We start from the raw sequence: 17,562 nt of genomic DNA on the forward strand, positions 1-17,562 counted from the left end.
CATTACCACATTATCTTATTAGTTTTAACAGCTTTACTGAAATATAATTAAAGTAAAATAAACTGTACATATTTAAAGTGCACACTTAATAAGATCTGGCATGTGTATGTACCTGTGAAACAATCAAGATATTGACTATATTGATCACTCCCAAAAGTTTTCTTATGCCCTTTATCACACCTCTTTCCCACCCCATTCACTCCTGTCCTTCTACTGCCCCATTTCCAACTATTATTCTGCTTTCTGTCACTAGAGATTAGTTTGCATCTTCCAGAATGCTATGTAAGTGGAATTTAACATTATGTACTGATTTTAGCCTGATTTCATTCACTAAGGATAGCTAGCTATTTTCAGAATCACTCTTTTTGTAACAGGTATCAGTAATTCATTTCTTCTGATTGAAGAAGATTGTTCCATTATGTTTGTTTAGTCATTAACCTGTTGATGGCTATTTGGTTTGTTACCAGTTTTTGAACATTAGAAATAAAGTTGTTATAAACATTTGTGTATAAGTCTTGGTATGGACTATGCTTTCATTACTATGTGTGGAATGCAGAGCAAAATGCTTAGATCTCATGGTAGGTGAATGATAAACTTTTTAAGAAACTGTCAAACATTTTCCAACATTGTTGTACAATTTTACATTCTCACCAGCAGTGTACGAAACTTCCAGTTTATTCATATCCTCATCAACACTTGGTATGGTCAGTCTTTTTAGTTTTAGACATTCTTACAGGTTTACAGTGGTATCACATTGTAATTTTAATTTGCATTTCCCTAATAAAGTTGAGCATCTTTCTTGTGTTTATTTGCTATCCATATGTTTTCTTTATTGCAAGAACTTGTTCAAATCTTTTGCCACTTTTTTTTTTTTTGGTTTATAAAATGTAATTTTATTTTATGCTACTCTGCTATTACATAGGGCATAACATTTTCACAAGGCTTTTTTGGGACTACAGTCAATGATTATTAGAGCAACATACAATAGTTGTCCAACTCTCTAAATAACAATCACTAGACAAACTGGACACCCTCTCACATGTGTACAAATCTGCATGGAAAAGTACTAAAGTTTTAGACTTGGACTTGTGTACTTTATTTCCCCTTTCTAGTGTATTAAGAAATGACATGCACTTTCATTTGCCAAAAGCAATGCTTGTATTTTGGCAGCAAAATGCTACTTCCATTACATAGTAAAGGGAATACCAGAACTACAAAGGCAGGAGATGTAAGTGAATTTTTATTGGGAAGGGAAGTTGTCAACTTAAACAGCAGCAAATGAAGAGTGAATGAGGAAAGTCCCTGTTGTCACAGATACACAAGACCTCCATCACATATGATACAGGAGGCATTTTAATTTGTGACCCCCAGCCTCAAAATGTCAAATGTTTTTCCATTCAATCTAATACTTCTGGATTCCTACCAAAAAGGAATATATTAAGAGGATGGAAAAGTTGCTTACTGAAAGAAAATCCCCAAAGAAGAGTAAGGGAGGGAATGTAGAAGTCAAGAAGTTATGTAGAACACTCTTTAAATTGTAATTAACTACATTTTCATATTTTCACAGTAATACAAAACACAGTCACGTGCAGAACTGGTTCAGGTTACTTAAATACCAGATAGATTTTTGGTTCTCTACATAAGTGTTTGGAAGTTACTTGTGTTTTTATAAAATGAAGCTATTAATACTTTTCTACAGCAGTAACTGCACACTAGGAAGGCCAAGACAAACACAAATCAAGGAATGGAGTTTTCCCAAAGCTGCAGTGTGAAAAGACTATGAACAGTTGATTCCATACACATGAGTGTGTTTCTTTGCTATAGGAAATCCAAATGGAATAAGGAATGGAGATGAGTAAAAAGGTTTCTTGAGGGGAAGAAGGATGACACCCTGTATGCACTTAGTTCTCTGCCCCTTCTGCCACATCACATTCTTCTCCTGCACTGTCTGACGTCCATTATGTTAGGTTGTCTCTAAGCAACTGCATGATGAGGGTGCTGTCTTTGTATGAGTCTTCATTCAGTGTATCAAGTTCTGCAATGGCTTCATCAAAAGCCGTTTTAGCCAGTGTGCAGGCAAGTTCTGGGTTATTAAGGATCTCATAGTAAAATACAGAAAAGTTAAGAGCCAGCCCCAGGCGTATTGGGTGTGTGGGTTGCATCTCTTTCTTGCTTATATCAATAGCCTCTTGGTAAGCTCCTTGGGAATTATCTATTGTTTGTTTCTGATCATCACCACAAGCAACTTCAGCAAGGTACTGGCAGTAATCTCCCTTCATCTTCAGATAGAAGACCTTACTCTCTGGATTAGTTGCATTGGCTATTAAATACTTATCCAACAATTCCAGGACCATGGTGCAGATGGACCTCAGTTCGGACTCCACTTTCTCCCGATAGTCCTTAATCGGCTGCAACTTCCTGTCGGAGGTGTTGGTCTTCTGCTCGATGCTCGAGATGACCCTCCAGGCGGACGTGTGGCCCCCGACGTTCTTGTAGGCCACCAAGAGCAGGTTGCATCCTCGTTGGACAGCTCCGCACCCTGCTCCATCACGGCTTTCATGCAGGTGGCCATGTCGTCATAGCGCTTGGCCTGCTCGGCCAGCTTGCCCTTCTGGATCAGCTCCGTCTTTTCTATGGGGCTGGGAACAGGACAGCGAGGGCAAGCACCAACCCGGATGGCAAGGAGGAGTCTCTTTTGCCACTTTTAAATTGGATTTTTGTTATCTTATTATTCAGATTTGAGTTCCTAATATATTCTGACAATCATTCCTTTATCAGATATGTGATTGGCAAATATTTTCTCCCAGTCGTTGGCTTGTATTTTCATTCTTTTAACAGTCTTTCAAAGAACAGAAATTTTAAATTTTGATGAAGTTTAACTTATTAATTTTTTTTTATGGATCATGCTATTGATGTTGCAACACAGAGTCACAAAGGTTTTTCCCTTATGTTGTCATCTAGAAGATTTACAGTCTTAGGTTTTCAATCTAGGTTGATGATCCATTTTGAGTTAAATTGTGTGAGATGGTTGAAATTCATTGTTTTGCATATGTGTTTTCAGTTGTTGCAACACCATTCCTTGAAAAGGCTATCCTTTCTCAACGGAATTACCTTTGCAACTTTGTAAAAATTTAATTGTCAATATATGAGTGAGTCTATTTCTCAGCTCTATTCTTTTCTACTGACCTATACATCTATTTTCATGCCAGTACCAATCAAAACATTACTGTAGCTTTATAAATCGTATAATATCTTAAAATCAGGTAGTATTAGTTGTCCAATTTTACCCTTTTTCAAAGTCGTTGGCCATTCTAGGTCCTTTGCATCTTCATATAAATTTTAGAATCAGTTTATCAATTTCTACCCAAAAAGAAAATAGTCTGCTTGGATTTTATTGGGATTTAGTTGAATCTATAGATAAATTTGGGGAGAATTGACATTTTAACCCTATTGAGTCTTCTGACCCATGAACATAGTTTATCTCTCTAGATCTTTTTAAATGTTTCTCAGCAGGGTTTTGCAGTTTTCGTTAGATTTATCCCTAGTGGTTTCACATTTCCTGATGCTGATGTACATGGAATTCTTAAATTCCAATTTGTGAGTGTTAAAAGTATATAAGATTTCAAAAGTTTTTTATACATTAATACTGTATACTGAACCAAAGATTAAAGGAATATTCTAAATGCTTCTAGTAGGGAGGCAAAGGGGAGGTGATAAAAATCTGACTGTGCTCAGACTTCTTACTTGAAACTCTTGAAGCCAAACTATAATGCCTTTGAAGTTTGAGGGATAAATTATTTCCAATTTAAAATTCTATTCCAAGTCAAGCTATCATGAAAGTTTGGAAGTAAAATTAAATTTTTTTTCCAACAAAAGAATAACTAATACAGATTTGTTCAGCATTATCTTAATTTTGTACTTACTGTATCAGCATAATTATAATAGCTCTCATTCACTTTTCAATTTTTCTTCATAAGTATCAACAATTCTGAAAGTCTGCCTTATATGCTCCATAAGGAAGATCCTAAGGTTATGTTCCTGCCCAACAATGACATAAACCATTAAAGAAGACTCAGAATTCAAGAAACAGAAGATAATGTAGGAAAGTAATAAAGAGAAATTATAATGTGACTGATTAGAAAAGGAATTACCAAAGAAAGGATTTTCATTCCTGGAAATAGTCAAACAGTCATAATAACTACCTACCTTGGGTTTTGTAGAGAAATCTATGGGAGGGCTAGATTAGGTGAACTGTGGTCTCCAAAGTTAAAAAAAATCTTCTATTGTAAAATAACAGTTCTTTGATTATGATTCATAAATGCTTCTTTTATTGATGCTAATGTCAATGCTAACAACTTACATTTAAAGTTAGCATATATTTTTCCCTTTATTCTGAAGCAATATTTAAGAACTTCAATAAGATTGAGTAAAACTTTTTAAAAGTTATGAAATAGTGAATATAGACTAGCTTGTTTCATAAAGTCCTAGGGAAACAGATATGAAAGAGATATCAAAGTTTGTCTGCCCTTAATATTGATAATGGAATTACATTTGTGTTCTCTCTCTTTTTTTTTTTTTTTTTTTTTTTTGCGGTACGTGGGCCTCTCACTGCTGTGGCCTCTCCCATTGCAGAGCACAGGCTCCGGACGCGCAGGCCCAGCGGCCATGGCTCACGGGCCCAGCCGCTCCGTGGCATGTGGGATCCTCCCGGACCGGGGCATGAACCCGTGTTCCCTGCATCGGCAGGCGGACTCTCAACCACTGTGCCACCAGGGAAGCCCCATTTGTGTTCTCTTGACCTACTTCTCTGAGGACCAATAAAGCCTGTTGATAAGAACACAAGATTACATATAATTATCTGTAGAGTAATAACTGTCTATATGGATATTAAAACTATAACTTTGACGCTGGGTGTTACACTCATTCAAAAGAGTTTAGCAAACTTTATGTAAAAATTTTAATCTCCATGAATAGAAAGCTTGTCAGAAGTTATTAAAAAAAACAAATTGAAATTCCCATTTTAAAAAAAAGATTTCAGTTGGACTGAATCATCAACATTGTCTAAAGACTGATGGAAAGATTCAGTTAAAAAAAAAAAGATGAGATAGGATTCTCATGAAAAAGGAATCTTATTCTTGCTTAGTTCAAATGCATTCATTCAAAAATAACTTATTAAGCACCAAGGATATTTCAAACACATGGTGACCATGATGATCAGGGGGAAAAGCTACCTTAAACTTCAGACAGGAAAATGTCAAAGAAAGTAGTGAAAGATGTAAATGGTCATGTAGTTTCAGACTCTAAAATGGGAAAGTTCAGAGTTTGGAAATCACTTGAAATTGAATTTCTGCCTATGGAATTACAAGAACACTTATCAAGGAGAGGATCTGAAGATTCATAGTGGCTCCATAAAGATCACTTGGATGGTTTTAAGTTTTAAATTTATATGTAGAAAAGAGGTATAGAGGCATATAACCAAGCACAAATATGAAAGAAACATGAGCCTGTGAGAACAGTGCCAGAAAACCGAGAATGAATTGAGGTTTGTGAATAAACTGCATAAGGAAAATAAAACATTTTTAAGTTACATTTATATCCAGAGCAAGAACAAAGAGAATTTACCTGTAATATGGCTGGCAAGATTTTATAAATTGAACAAGTGACAAAAAATGGGATTTGGAAAATTCTATTTTACTTCCATATTCTCTGACCAGAAGAATAATTTTTAGCCTAGAGAAGGCTGAATAATACAGGTAAAAGCAATTGAACCTCAGGATATGTAAAGAGATGATAAGATAGCATTTAGCTTCTCTAAATGATTTCAAGTCTCCAGGCCTAAAAATATTACATACTAGAGTATGGTAAAAACTTACAGATGAGATAGTGAACTGCAGGAACAGAAATTTCTTATCTTTCAGCCACCAAGGAAAATGGGAGATGTGACTAGGAATCCAGTTATAAACATTTAGTCTTGACTTTCAAAATGAAAGGAAGAGATAGTGTCTTGGAAGAATTTATTATTATAATTTGTGTGTTTTCACACTGCTCTAAGCCAGTAGCCAGTCCATTAATACATCCATGTCTCTGGGATGGTTGCAGATGGAAAGCAGACAGAGCTTATGATCAGTGGCTCCTTCAGTCTTTTGTGAAAACCTACGTTCCTTAAAGAGAGGGTGTTGGGTTGCAGATGCCATTAATGCTCACCTAATATTCAAAATATTCTCTACAATTCCTAGCCTCCCTGGCATTTGATTTGGGACCATGTGACTAGTTCAGGCTAATGAATTAAGAGTAGAAGCAAAATATTTTATTTCCAGACCAAGGCAGTTAAAAGTCAAATTCTTCCTCTCACTCTCTCTCTCTTTTCCTGCCACAAGTTGAGATGGTGGCAGCATAAGATGGAAGAAGTCTGGTTCCTTGAGTGACTACAGAAAGGACAACCTATGACAACTCACATCAGACCTTATGTGGATAAAATATAGCCTTTCGTTGTGTTAACCTACCCATTTTTCATGGTATCTTAAGGTAGCTAGCATTAATTTCCTTACTCTCTGAGTATAGTTACTCATTTAACTAAAAAGTTTAGAGAGAGATAAAGCCTTAGACATTGCCAGACTAGAATTTTCATTTCATTTATAAGATGTTTTGTCAACTATGTGTTTTGTCTTCACCCTTAGGCTGGCATCCCTCATGTTAGCAAAGTAGCTATAAGCAGTTACAGGCCTCATATCTGCACATCTTATCATCCAGAGCAAAAGAAAGAGACTTCTTTTTCCTCAACCTAACATTTTATCCAATCAAAGAAGATCTATTCTCTGACTGAGCTATCCATGAACCAAGAACTGTGACATAGTTAAATTATGCCAACTAGCTTCAACAAATCAGGGCTAAAGCCTAAAGAAGATATGAATCAAGCCCTCCCAACCTCATAGCTGGTACAAGTCAAGGGGAAGTTGGAATGGATCTTGCAGAGAAACAGCAATGAAATATACTAAAGAGGTCTTGAATATCCTTAGATCATTTTACTTTATCTTATTGAAAATGTTCATAATGATTTAATAGCTTATTTAGTGGATTCATAAAGCTTGTAAAGAAAGTCATTATGTTCGACAATACAATAAAGTTTCAGAATAATGGTTCAAGTCTAACAACATAAACATTTCTTAAATAGAAATTAAAAAACTAATATGTAAGATATTAGTAAGAACCTGGACTTGGATTTTTAAAAATTATACAAATACAGGTCCAGTAGGTAAAGGTTATTAGTACCTCCTGTAAAAGATTAGGGGGTTATAGTTTAACAGGAAACACAATCAGTCAGCAATGTGATGAGACCATCCAATAAGGTCAATGTTAAATTGCACAAATGGACATAGAAAATCTCCAATGATACAGTGAAAAATCTCATGATATTCTATATAAATGAGACCACCCTTAGAATCTATGTAAAATTCTGGAATCACAATTTAAGAGGAATATTGAAAAATCAGGAACATCTGAAGAAGAATGAACAAATTAATGAAATTGAAGCTGTATCAGTTTTGGAGCAGTTGAAGAAAATGTGGAGGATGCTTAGCCATGAAAAGAGGGGCTTAAGAAGAATTTGTTAACTGTCTTCAGACTTCTGAAATGCTGTATATTCATGCACATACAACTTGTTTGGAGGGAATCACTAGGACAAAAGAACTGAAACACAAAAAAACAGATTTCAACAGTATACAGAGAAGGCTTTTGTAACAGTTATAGATATGCATGAATGAAAGAGGATACTTCAGCGCAGAAAGCTTTCTCATCACCAGGGTGAGTTCAAGAAGTAAGACTAGCTTGTCAGATGTGATATGGAGAAGATATAAGCCTGCAGTGATACTTGAACAAGACAATTTTTATAATCCCTTTAATGTCAGTTTTCTAGGATAATATGAAATAAGCTAGATTTCACTACTATGTAGAAGTAGTCTATTTTAAAGCTTAATTCCCTAAAGATGCTGCAATTCCACCATATAGCTTCAGAGAAACAGAAAGAAAATGTCAACTTTAAACAATCTCTACTTTTCTAGCTCATGAGAGATTTCATAAATTTTATGATTTCTAATGACACAGAGAACATGTCATATTTCCATTAAGAAACAATTTCATATAAGTTAATATCGACCCATGAAATGTCACTCTCTGATCGTTAACTGCAATGACAACATTGGCTAAAATAGAGTGCTTTTAAAGAACTCTATCCATATCATTGGTTTAAGAATAGAGTGTCTCCAAAGGCATTCACTCAGGGAATAACAACTCAGAGAGATAAAACCAAGCCAAGAGAACAGTGGATAATTTCTATTAGCAGTGCATTCACCTTGAGAAATCACCAGCCTCTCTTTGACTTTTCTAACTATGACCAATTAATTTCGAATGGATTTTCTACAGCTCTTCTCCCTTACCCTAAAAAAAAAAACCACATAATATCAATTTGTGGCATTGTATTTCCTTTTGTCTGGGATGAAGCCACCAAACACTAAAGGTTAGAGTCTTACATAAATTTAGATAGCAGGACTAAATGAAAATGAAGCTCTTATTAATGGAAAATAATCTCATTGGAATAAACAGACAAAAACTAATTTATAATACAGATTCCCTACACCAAGCAGTATCTGCTGAAAGCCCTTTATCTAAAGTATCGACAAACTACTCACACCTTTTAAAGAGATCTTAAAAATACACCAAAGGTATTCTGGAGAAAGTTTAGGTCTACAGATGTGAAAGAATTTCCCATAAAATTACATAATCTGCCTACAACCAAGTTTTTCAAAGTTACATTGTTTTCATAAAGTTAAAACTGCCTCTTCCTATGCTTCTGTGTAATGCCTAAGAGGCATTACTCTTTGGAAGCTTTCTAACGGCCTATGTGAAATAAACTGGTAGACTCCATCACTCTAAACAACCTTACTAATTTTTGAAGGAAACTTTAAAGACTTTGCATTTTACAAAAAGTGAATTATTTAAGGTCATTTATTACACGCTCTCTCTGTTTTCAGCAGGGCTGATCTAAGAAGCAAAGAGAAGAAAAACTGACCCCTTAAGCTCATGTGAGCTATTTTGCAGGGAATAGTTCCTTGTTCAAGAACAATTTACTATAAATTTTTATTATCCCTTTTATGGAGCTAGGGGAAATATTTAAGAGCTACTCTTTGAAAAGCACAAATAAGTGGTAAATGTGGCTTTCAAAGCATTGACATGTATTTGGAATTAAACTACTAAATACATCAGATTACTTCCCAAATTGATAAAAATGAATGCTGATTCTATTTTTTAAATCAATCCAAACTTTTGATGAATTACATTGTTAAATAGTTGTGTTTAGACATTTTTCAACTAGTATTTTTACAAAAAGCAGAAAAAAATTCATACATTTTACAACTTAGTAACATGGACATTTCTAAATTTCATGTTCATTTAGCTAATATCTAATAGGATTTTTAAAATTTGTAATATTACTCATCAGTGTAACAAGAAAAATCCTTTCTATTTATAGTACTCAAGGCCCAGTTCTAGAACATCTGAGTTTTAGTCCCTTATCATTAATTTGAGGCTGGGGTAGATGGGTGAAGAACTTGGTGTCTCAGGGCCAATTCAGCTATGTAAAGGAAGGAAGTGGGCTCATGCTAGGTAGGACGTATCCAAACCTGGGGGCTCTTGCCCTGGCTAATGAGAAAAATACTACCTGAATCAAGCATATTGTTTCTATATAGGAATTAAGAAATTTTCCCAAAGAAGCCACAACTTAGATTTTTGTGTAAAATTTCTCACTTTTGCAATTGACATCAAGATTGATGTCAAGAACTGACCTCAAGAATTGACATCAAGATTTTCAAAACACTATGCAGAACAATGTTATGAGAACTAAGCAAAACACACATGCAGATGAGGGAAACTTCACTTCAGTCTACAAGAGAATGTTTCGCACCTATGGTCTAGAGAATGCACACGGCATCAAGAAAAGGGACTCATAATTCTTATTTTCAGACTCCCGCTTCACATTCTTCCCTCTTTTCACATGCTTATTCTCCAAATGCTACCTCTTTTTCCTTCCTTCCCAAGCCACCCCAGCATGTCCTTCTTCCTTGAGGAAAAACAACTAAAACTTCAGGAACATAGAAAGAAGTATATTAGAAAACCAAATCTAAGCTATTTAAATAGGCACTAGAGTCCACTGTGATTCATTTTCTAAGAGTAACTCATAGCTCTCTCCAGGTGTTCCTACCTGGACTTAGAATTAACCTTAATTGTGTGGCATAATCTTCAATCGTAAAACACAAAACACTAGAAAAACTTTCAGTATGAATAAAATCATTTAGTAGAACTTGACTTTCATATTGATATATGAATCTTCTATACTCCATACTTATAATTAAGAATGATAATAGAGAGACATTAGGTATTAGAAGTTGTAAGTTTGGCCAGACCAAAAAGATTGATCCAGTCTAGCAAGGATGTGTTCACCTTGGTTTCCAACTCAGTGTGCAAACAAACATCATAAAACATAGGAAAACAAGGAACAACTTCCCTGTACCTCTCTAATTACTTAGGAAGACATACCTGAAGGTTTAGTGGTGAAAGAAACCCCCAAAAGAGTAAGAACTGATAGTAAAAGCCCAAGGCCCCAAGCTTGTTGTCTTTTCTTCATTTAGCCAGAAAAGCCCTTGATTATACTGCTTGCTAAGCCAGTTACTTTCTTCCCTGTCTAATAAAAGAGTTACAGTATAGGAATTACAGTCCTAATTTTAATATATCACATATGAAGACAGAAGAGTTGCATAAAGGAGAATTAACATTATTTTTTAAGGTTGAAAATTAAAGAAATACACAGCAGGGACTAAAGGAGTTTAGAAAAAGAAAGAATTTTATTAGAGTGAACAAGGAAACCTTGTATATGAGAGAAAACTCAAACTAGAACATGAGGGAAAGTACTCTTGTTACACAACTAAAAGAGCACAATTCATTGCAGATTCAGAAAATTAATGAACTCACTGTTTGGTTGAGAGAACTATTTTATAGGGTTGAAGGGATTTGTGAAGGGACACAATAAATGTTGAGGCTGACGTGATAGACAGGGATCAGTATACGAGTTGTAAATGCCAAATTTCAGGCTAAGTTCAAACTTTTTTAGGCATTAGGTTTGGCCACCAGTACTTTCTGTGAGGAACTGGAAACAGCTACAACTAAATTTGAATTTTCAGAAAATACATGGTGAGACACTTTAGAGACAGAATTTGAAACTTCTTTTCCAACCTGGTTTGGCAAAAGCACAAATCAATCTACCTTTAATGCAGACTGAAGGTCCATCGGCTCAGGCTAGCCCACCCAAAAGAGCATACTGAATTACCATTGCTCATTGATGCATCTGTGCCTTTTGAATCGTTCTTCTAAAAAATTGTGTATTTTCAACTGTAAACTGCTCTAAGGCAGCATAAAAGATACCTTTTATAAGAAAAATAATTTTGTATATTTACATATACAATCCACTCAGCATTTTAAAAATGTTATTGAAATATAGTCCATGTACAGTATTATATTAGTTTCAGGTTATTACATAGTGATTTAACATTTGCCTACATTATGAAATGATCACAACAATAAGTCTAGAAACCATCTATCCCTATAAAAATTTATTACAACATTATTGACCACATTCTTTATGCTGTGTATTATACCTCCATGGCTTATTTATTTTATAACTGGAAATTTGTACCTCTTAATCCCCTTCACCTGTTTTGCCACTCCATCCTTCTCTCTTCTAGCAATCACAACAATCTCAGTATCTATGAGTCTGTTTTCATTTCCGTTTGTTTATTTGTTTTGTTAGATTCCACATGTAAGTGAGATCATATGGTATTTGTCATTCTCTGTCTGACATTTCACTTAGCATAACACTCTCTAGATCCATTCATATTGTTGCAAGTGACAAAATTTCATTTTTTTTATGGCTGAATAATATCTATATCTATGTATCACAACTTCTTTATCCATTCATCAATCAATGAACACTTAGGTTGCTTCCACATACTGACTATTGTAAATAAGACTATAATAAACATTGGTGTGTGTATATCTTTTCCGATTAGTATTTTTGTTTTCTTATGGTGAATAACCAGAAGAGAAATTGCTGGATCACATGGCAGCTCTATTTTTAATTTTTTGAGGAATCTCCATACTGTTTTCCACAGTGGCTGCACCAATTTACATTCCCACCAACAGTGCATAAGGATTCCCTTACTCCACATCCTTGACAATGCTTGTTATTTGATACCTTTTTGATTCTGACATGTGTGAGGCAGTACCCCATTGTGCTTTTAATTTGCATTTCCCTGATGATTAGTGATGTTGAGGACTTTTTCATATGCCTGTTGGCCATCTATATTTCTTCTTTGTAAATATTTCTACTCAGGTCCTCTGTCCATTTTTTAATCAAGTTGTTTGTTTTTTTTTTGATGTTGAGCTCTATGTGTTCTGTGTATATTTTGGATATTAACTGCTATTGGATATATTGTTTGCAAATATATTCCTCCATTCAATAGTCTGCCTTTTCATTTTGTTGATAGTTTCCTTTGCTGTGAAAATCTTTTTACTTTGATGTTGTTCATTTGTTTATTATTGGTTTTGTTTCCCTTGACTGAGGAGACACATCCAAAACATGTTGCTAAGATCAATATTAAAGATGTACTGCTTGGGCTTCCCTGGTGGCGCAGTGGTTGAGAGTCCGCCTGCTGATACAGGGGATGCGGGTTCGTGCCCCGGTCCAGGAAGATCCGACATGTCGCGGAGCGGCTAGGCCCGTGAGCCATGGCCACTGAGCCTGTGTGTCCGGAGCCTGTGCTCTGCAACGAGAGGCCCGCGTACCTCAAAAAAAAAAAAAAAAAAAAAAAGATGTACTGCCTATCTACTGCCTATCTATTCTTCTAGGAGTTTTATGGTGTCAGGTCTTAACATTTGTCTTTACTCCATTTTTTTTCTTTTCTTTTTTTTTTAAATTGGGTTTTGGTTGTTTTACAATGTTGTGTTAGTTTCTACTGTACAGCGAAGTGAAGTACAGTTCCCTGTGCTACACAGCAGGTTCTCATTAGCTATCTAATTTATATATATTAGTTAGTGTACATATGTCAATCCCCATTCCCAATTCATTCCACCCCCCTTCCCCTCTTGGTGTCCATACATTTCTTCTCTACGTCTTTGTCTCTATTTCTGCCTTGAAAACCCATTCATCTGTACCATTTTTCTAGATTCCACATATATGCATTAATATACGATATTTGTTTTTCTCTTTCTGACTTACTTCACTCTGTATGACAGCCTCTAGGTACATTCACATCTCTACAGATGACCCAATTTCATTCCTTTTTATGGCTGAGTAATATTCCATTGTATACATGTACCACATCTTCTTTATCCATTCTTCTGTCAAAGGACATTTAGGTTGCTTCCATGACCTGGCTATTGTAAATAGTGCTGCAATGAACATTGGGGTGCGTGTGTCTTTTTGAATTATGGTTTTCTCTGGGTATATGCCCACTAGCTAGATTATTGGGACATATGGTAATTCTACTTTTAGTTTTTTAAGGAACCTCCATACTGTTCTCCATAGTGGCTCTATCAATTTACACTCCCACCAACAGTACAAGAGGATTCCCTTTTCTCCACACCCTCTCCAGCATTTATTGTTTGCAGATTTTTTCATGATGGCCATTCTGACTGGTGTGAGGTGACACCTCATTGTAGTTTTGATTTGCATTTCTCTAATTATTAGTGATGTTGAGCAGCTTTTCATGTGCCTCTTGGCCATCTGTAGGTCTTCTTTGGAGAAATGTCTGTTTAGGTCTTCTGCCCAGTTTGGGATTGGGTTGTTTTTTTTTTTTTTTTGATATTGAGCTGCATGAACTGTTTATACATTTTGGAGATTAATCCTTTGTCTGTTGATTCGTTTGCAATTATTTTCTCCCATTCTGAGTGTTGTCTTTTCATCTTGTTTATGGTTTCTTTGCTCTGCAGAAGCTTTTAAGTTTCACTAGATCCCATTAGTTTATTTCTGTTTTTATTTCCATTACTCTAGAAGGTGGGTCAAAAGAGATCTTGATTTATGTCAAAGCAAGATTTATGTCGTGATTTATGTCAAAGTGTGTTCTTCCTATGTTTTCCTCTAAGAGTTTTATAGTGTCCTCGCTTACATTTAGGTCTTTAATCCATTTTGACTTTATTTTTGTGAATGGTGTTAGGGAGTGTTCTAATTTCATTCCTTTACATGTAGCTGTCCAGTTCTCCCAGCACCACTTATTGAAGAGGCTGTTTTTTCTCCACTGTATATTCTTGCCTCGTTTGTCATAGATTAGTTCACCATAGGTGCATGGGTTTATATCTGGACCTTCTATCCTGTTCCCCTGTTCCATTTATATATGTTTCTGTTTTTGTGCCAGTACCATACTGTCTTGATTACTGTAGCTTTGTAGTATAGTCTGAAGTCAGGGAGCCTGATTCCTCCAGCTCCATTTTTTTTGTTTGTTTTGTTTTTTTCCTCAAGAGTGCTTTGGCTATTTGGGATCTTTTGAGGCTCCATACAAATTTTAAGATTTTTTGTTCCATCAAAATACCATTGGTAATTTGATAGGAATTGCATTGAATCTGTAGATTGCTTTAGGTAGTATCATCATTTTCACAATATTGATTCTTCCAATACAAGAACATGGTATATCTCTCCATCTGTTTGTGTCATCTTTGATTTCTTTCATCAGTTTCTTATAGTTTTCTGAGTGAAGGTTTTTGCCTCCTTAGGTAGATTTATTCCTAGGTATTTTATTCTTTTTGTTGCAATAGTGAATGGGATTGTTTCCCTAATTTCTCTTTCTGATCTTTCATTGTTAGTGTATAGGAGTGCAAGAGATTTCTGTGCATTAATTTTGTATCCTGCAACTTTACCAAATTCATTGATTAGCTCTGGTAGTTTTCTGATGGCATCTTTAGGATTTTCTATGTATAGTATCATGTCATCTGCAAACAGTGACAGTTTTACTTCTTCTTTTCCAATTTGTATTCCTTTATTTCCTTTTCTTCTCTGATTGCTATGGTTAGAACTTCCAAAACTATGTTGAATAATAATGGCGAGAGTGGACATCCTTGTCTTATTCCTGATCTGACAGGAAATGCTTTCAGTTTTTCACCATTGAGAATGATGTTTGTTGTAGGTTTGTCCTATATGGCCTTTATTATGTTGAGGTAGGTTCCCTCTATGCCACTTACGGGAGGGTTTTTATCATAAATAGGTGTTGAAATATATCAAAAGCTTTTTCTTCATCTATTGAGATGATATGGTCTTTATTTTTTAATTTGTTAATACAGTGTATCACATTGATTGATTTGCATATATTGAAGAATCCTTGCATGATAAACCCCACTTGATCATAGTGTATGATACTTTTAATGTGTTGTTGGATTCTGTTTGCTAGTATTTTGTTGAGGATTTTTGCATCTATATTCATCAGTGATATTGGTCTGTAATTTTCTTTTTTTGTGATATCTTTGTCTGGTTTTCATATCAGGGTGATTTTGGCCTCATAGAATGGGTTTGGGAGTGTTCCTTCCTCTGCAATTTTTTGGAAGAGTTTGAAAAGAAGAGGTGTTAGCTCTTCTCTAAATGTTTGATAGAATTCTCCTGTGAAGCCATCTGGTCTGGATTTTTAATCACAGTTTCAATTTCATTACTTGTGATTGGTCTGTTCATATTCTTCCTGGTTCAGTCTTGGAAAGTTATACCTTTCCAAGAATTTGTCATTTCTTCCAGGTTGTCCATTTTATTGGCATATGGTTACTTTTAGTAGTCTCTTATGATCCTTTGTATTTCTGTGGTGTCTGTTGTAACTTCTCCTTTTTCCTTTATAATTTTATTGATTTTAGTCCTCTCTTTTTCTTGAGGAGTTTGGCTAAAGGTTTATCAATTTTGTTTATCTTCTCAAAGAAACAGCTTTTAGTTTTATTGATCTTTGCTATTGTTTTCTTTGTTTCTATTTCATTTATTTCTGCTCTGATCTTTATGATTTCTTTCCTTCTGGTAACTTGGGGCTTTTTTGTTGTTCTTTCTCGAGTTACTTTAGGTGTAAGATTAGGTTGTTTATTTGAGATTTTTCTTGTTCCTTGAGGTAGGATTGTATTGCTATAAACTTCCCTCTTAGAACTGCTTTTGCTGTGTCTCAAAGGTCATGGATTGATGTGTTTTCATTATTTGTCTCTACGTATTTCTTTATTTCCTCTTCGATTTCTTCAGTAATCTCTTCGTTATTTAGTAGTGTATTATTTAGCCTCTATGTGTTTGTGTTTCTTACAGGTTTTTTTTCCCTGTAATTGATTTCTAATCTCATAGCATTGTGGCTGGAAAAGATTCTTGATGTGACTTCAATTTTCTTAAATTTTCTGAGGCTTGATTTGTGACCCAAGATGTGATCTATCCTGGAGAATGTTCTGTGTACACTTGAGAAGAAAGTGTAACATGCTGTTTTCGGATGGAACATCCTACAAATATCAACTAAATCTATCTGGTGTATTGTGTCATTTAAAGCTTGTGTTTCCTTATTAATTTTATGTCTGGATGTTCTGTCCATTTGGGTAAGTGCAGTGTTAAAGTCCCTCACTATTACTGTGTTATTGTTGATTTCCCCTTTTAAGGCTCTTAGCATTTGGCTTATGTATTGAGCTGCTCCTAGGTTGAGTGCAAAAATATTTACAATTGTTATATCTTCTTCTTGGATTGATCCCTTGTTCATTTTCTAGTGTCCTTCCTTATCTCTTATAACAGTCTTTATTTTACAGTCTATTTTATCTAAGTATTGCTACTCCAGCTTTCTTTTGATTTCCATTTGCATGGAATATCTTTTTCCATCCCCTCATTTTCAGTCTGTATGTGTCCCTAGGTCTGAAGTTGTTCTCTTGTAGACAACATATGTAAGGGTCTTGCTTTTGTATCCCTTCAGCCAGTCTGTATCTTTTGGTTGTAGCATTTAATCCATTCACATTTAGGGTAAGTATCAATGTGTATGTTCCTATTACCATTTTTTAAATTGTTTTGGGTTTGTTTTTGTAGGTCTTTTTCTTCTTTTGTATTTCCCATTTAGAGAAGTTCCTCTAGCATTTGTTGTAGAGCTGGTTTGGTGTTGCTGAATTTGCTTAGCTTTGGCTTGTCTGTAAAGCTTTTGATTTCTCCATCGAATCTGAATGAGATCCTTGCTGGGTAAAGCAATCTCGGTTGTAGGATTTTTCCTTTCATCGCTTTAAGTATATCCTGCCACTCCTTTCTGGCCTGCAGAGTTTCTTCTGAAAGATCAGCTGATAACCTTATGGGGATTACTTTGTATGTTATTTGTTGCTTTTCCCTTGCTCCTTTTAGTATTTTTTCTTTGTATTTAATTTTTGATAGTTTGATTAATATGTGTCTTGGTGTTTTTCTCTTTGGGTTTATTTTGTATGGGACTCTCAGCACTTCCTGGACTTGACTATTTCGTTTCCCATGTTAAGGAAGTTTTCTACTGTAATCTC

At 35.1% G+C, this 17,562-nt stretch overlaps 1 pseudogene; it reads right to left on the bottom strand.

Moving 5' to 3' along the window:
• Window positions 1–1,244: 1,244 nt before the first annotated feature.
• Window positions 1,245–2,587, bottom strand: LOC137225303 (14-3-3 protein theta pseudogene; annotated as a pseudogene).
• Between the last annotated feature and the right edge of the window lie 14,975 nt (window positions 2,588–17,562).

This window comes from Pseudorca crassidens, chromosome 5, assembly GCF_039906515.1.
Source record: "Pseudorca crassidens isolate mPseCra1 chromosome 5, mPseCra1.hap1, whole genome shotgun sequence".
Lineage (NCBI taxonomy): Eukaryota > Metazoa > Chordata > Mammalia > Artiodactyla > Delphinidae > Pseudorca > Pseudorca crassidens.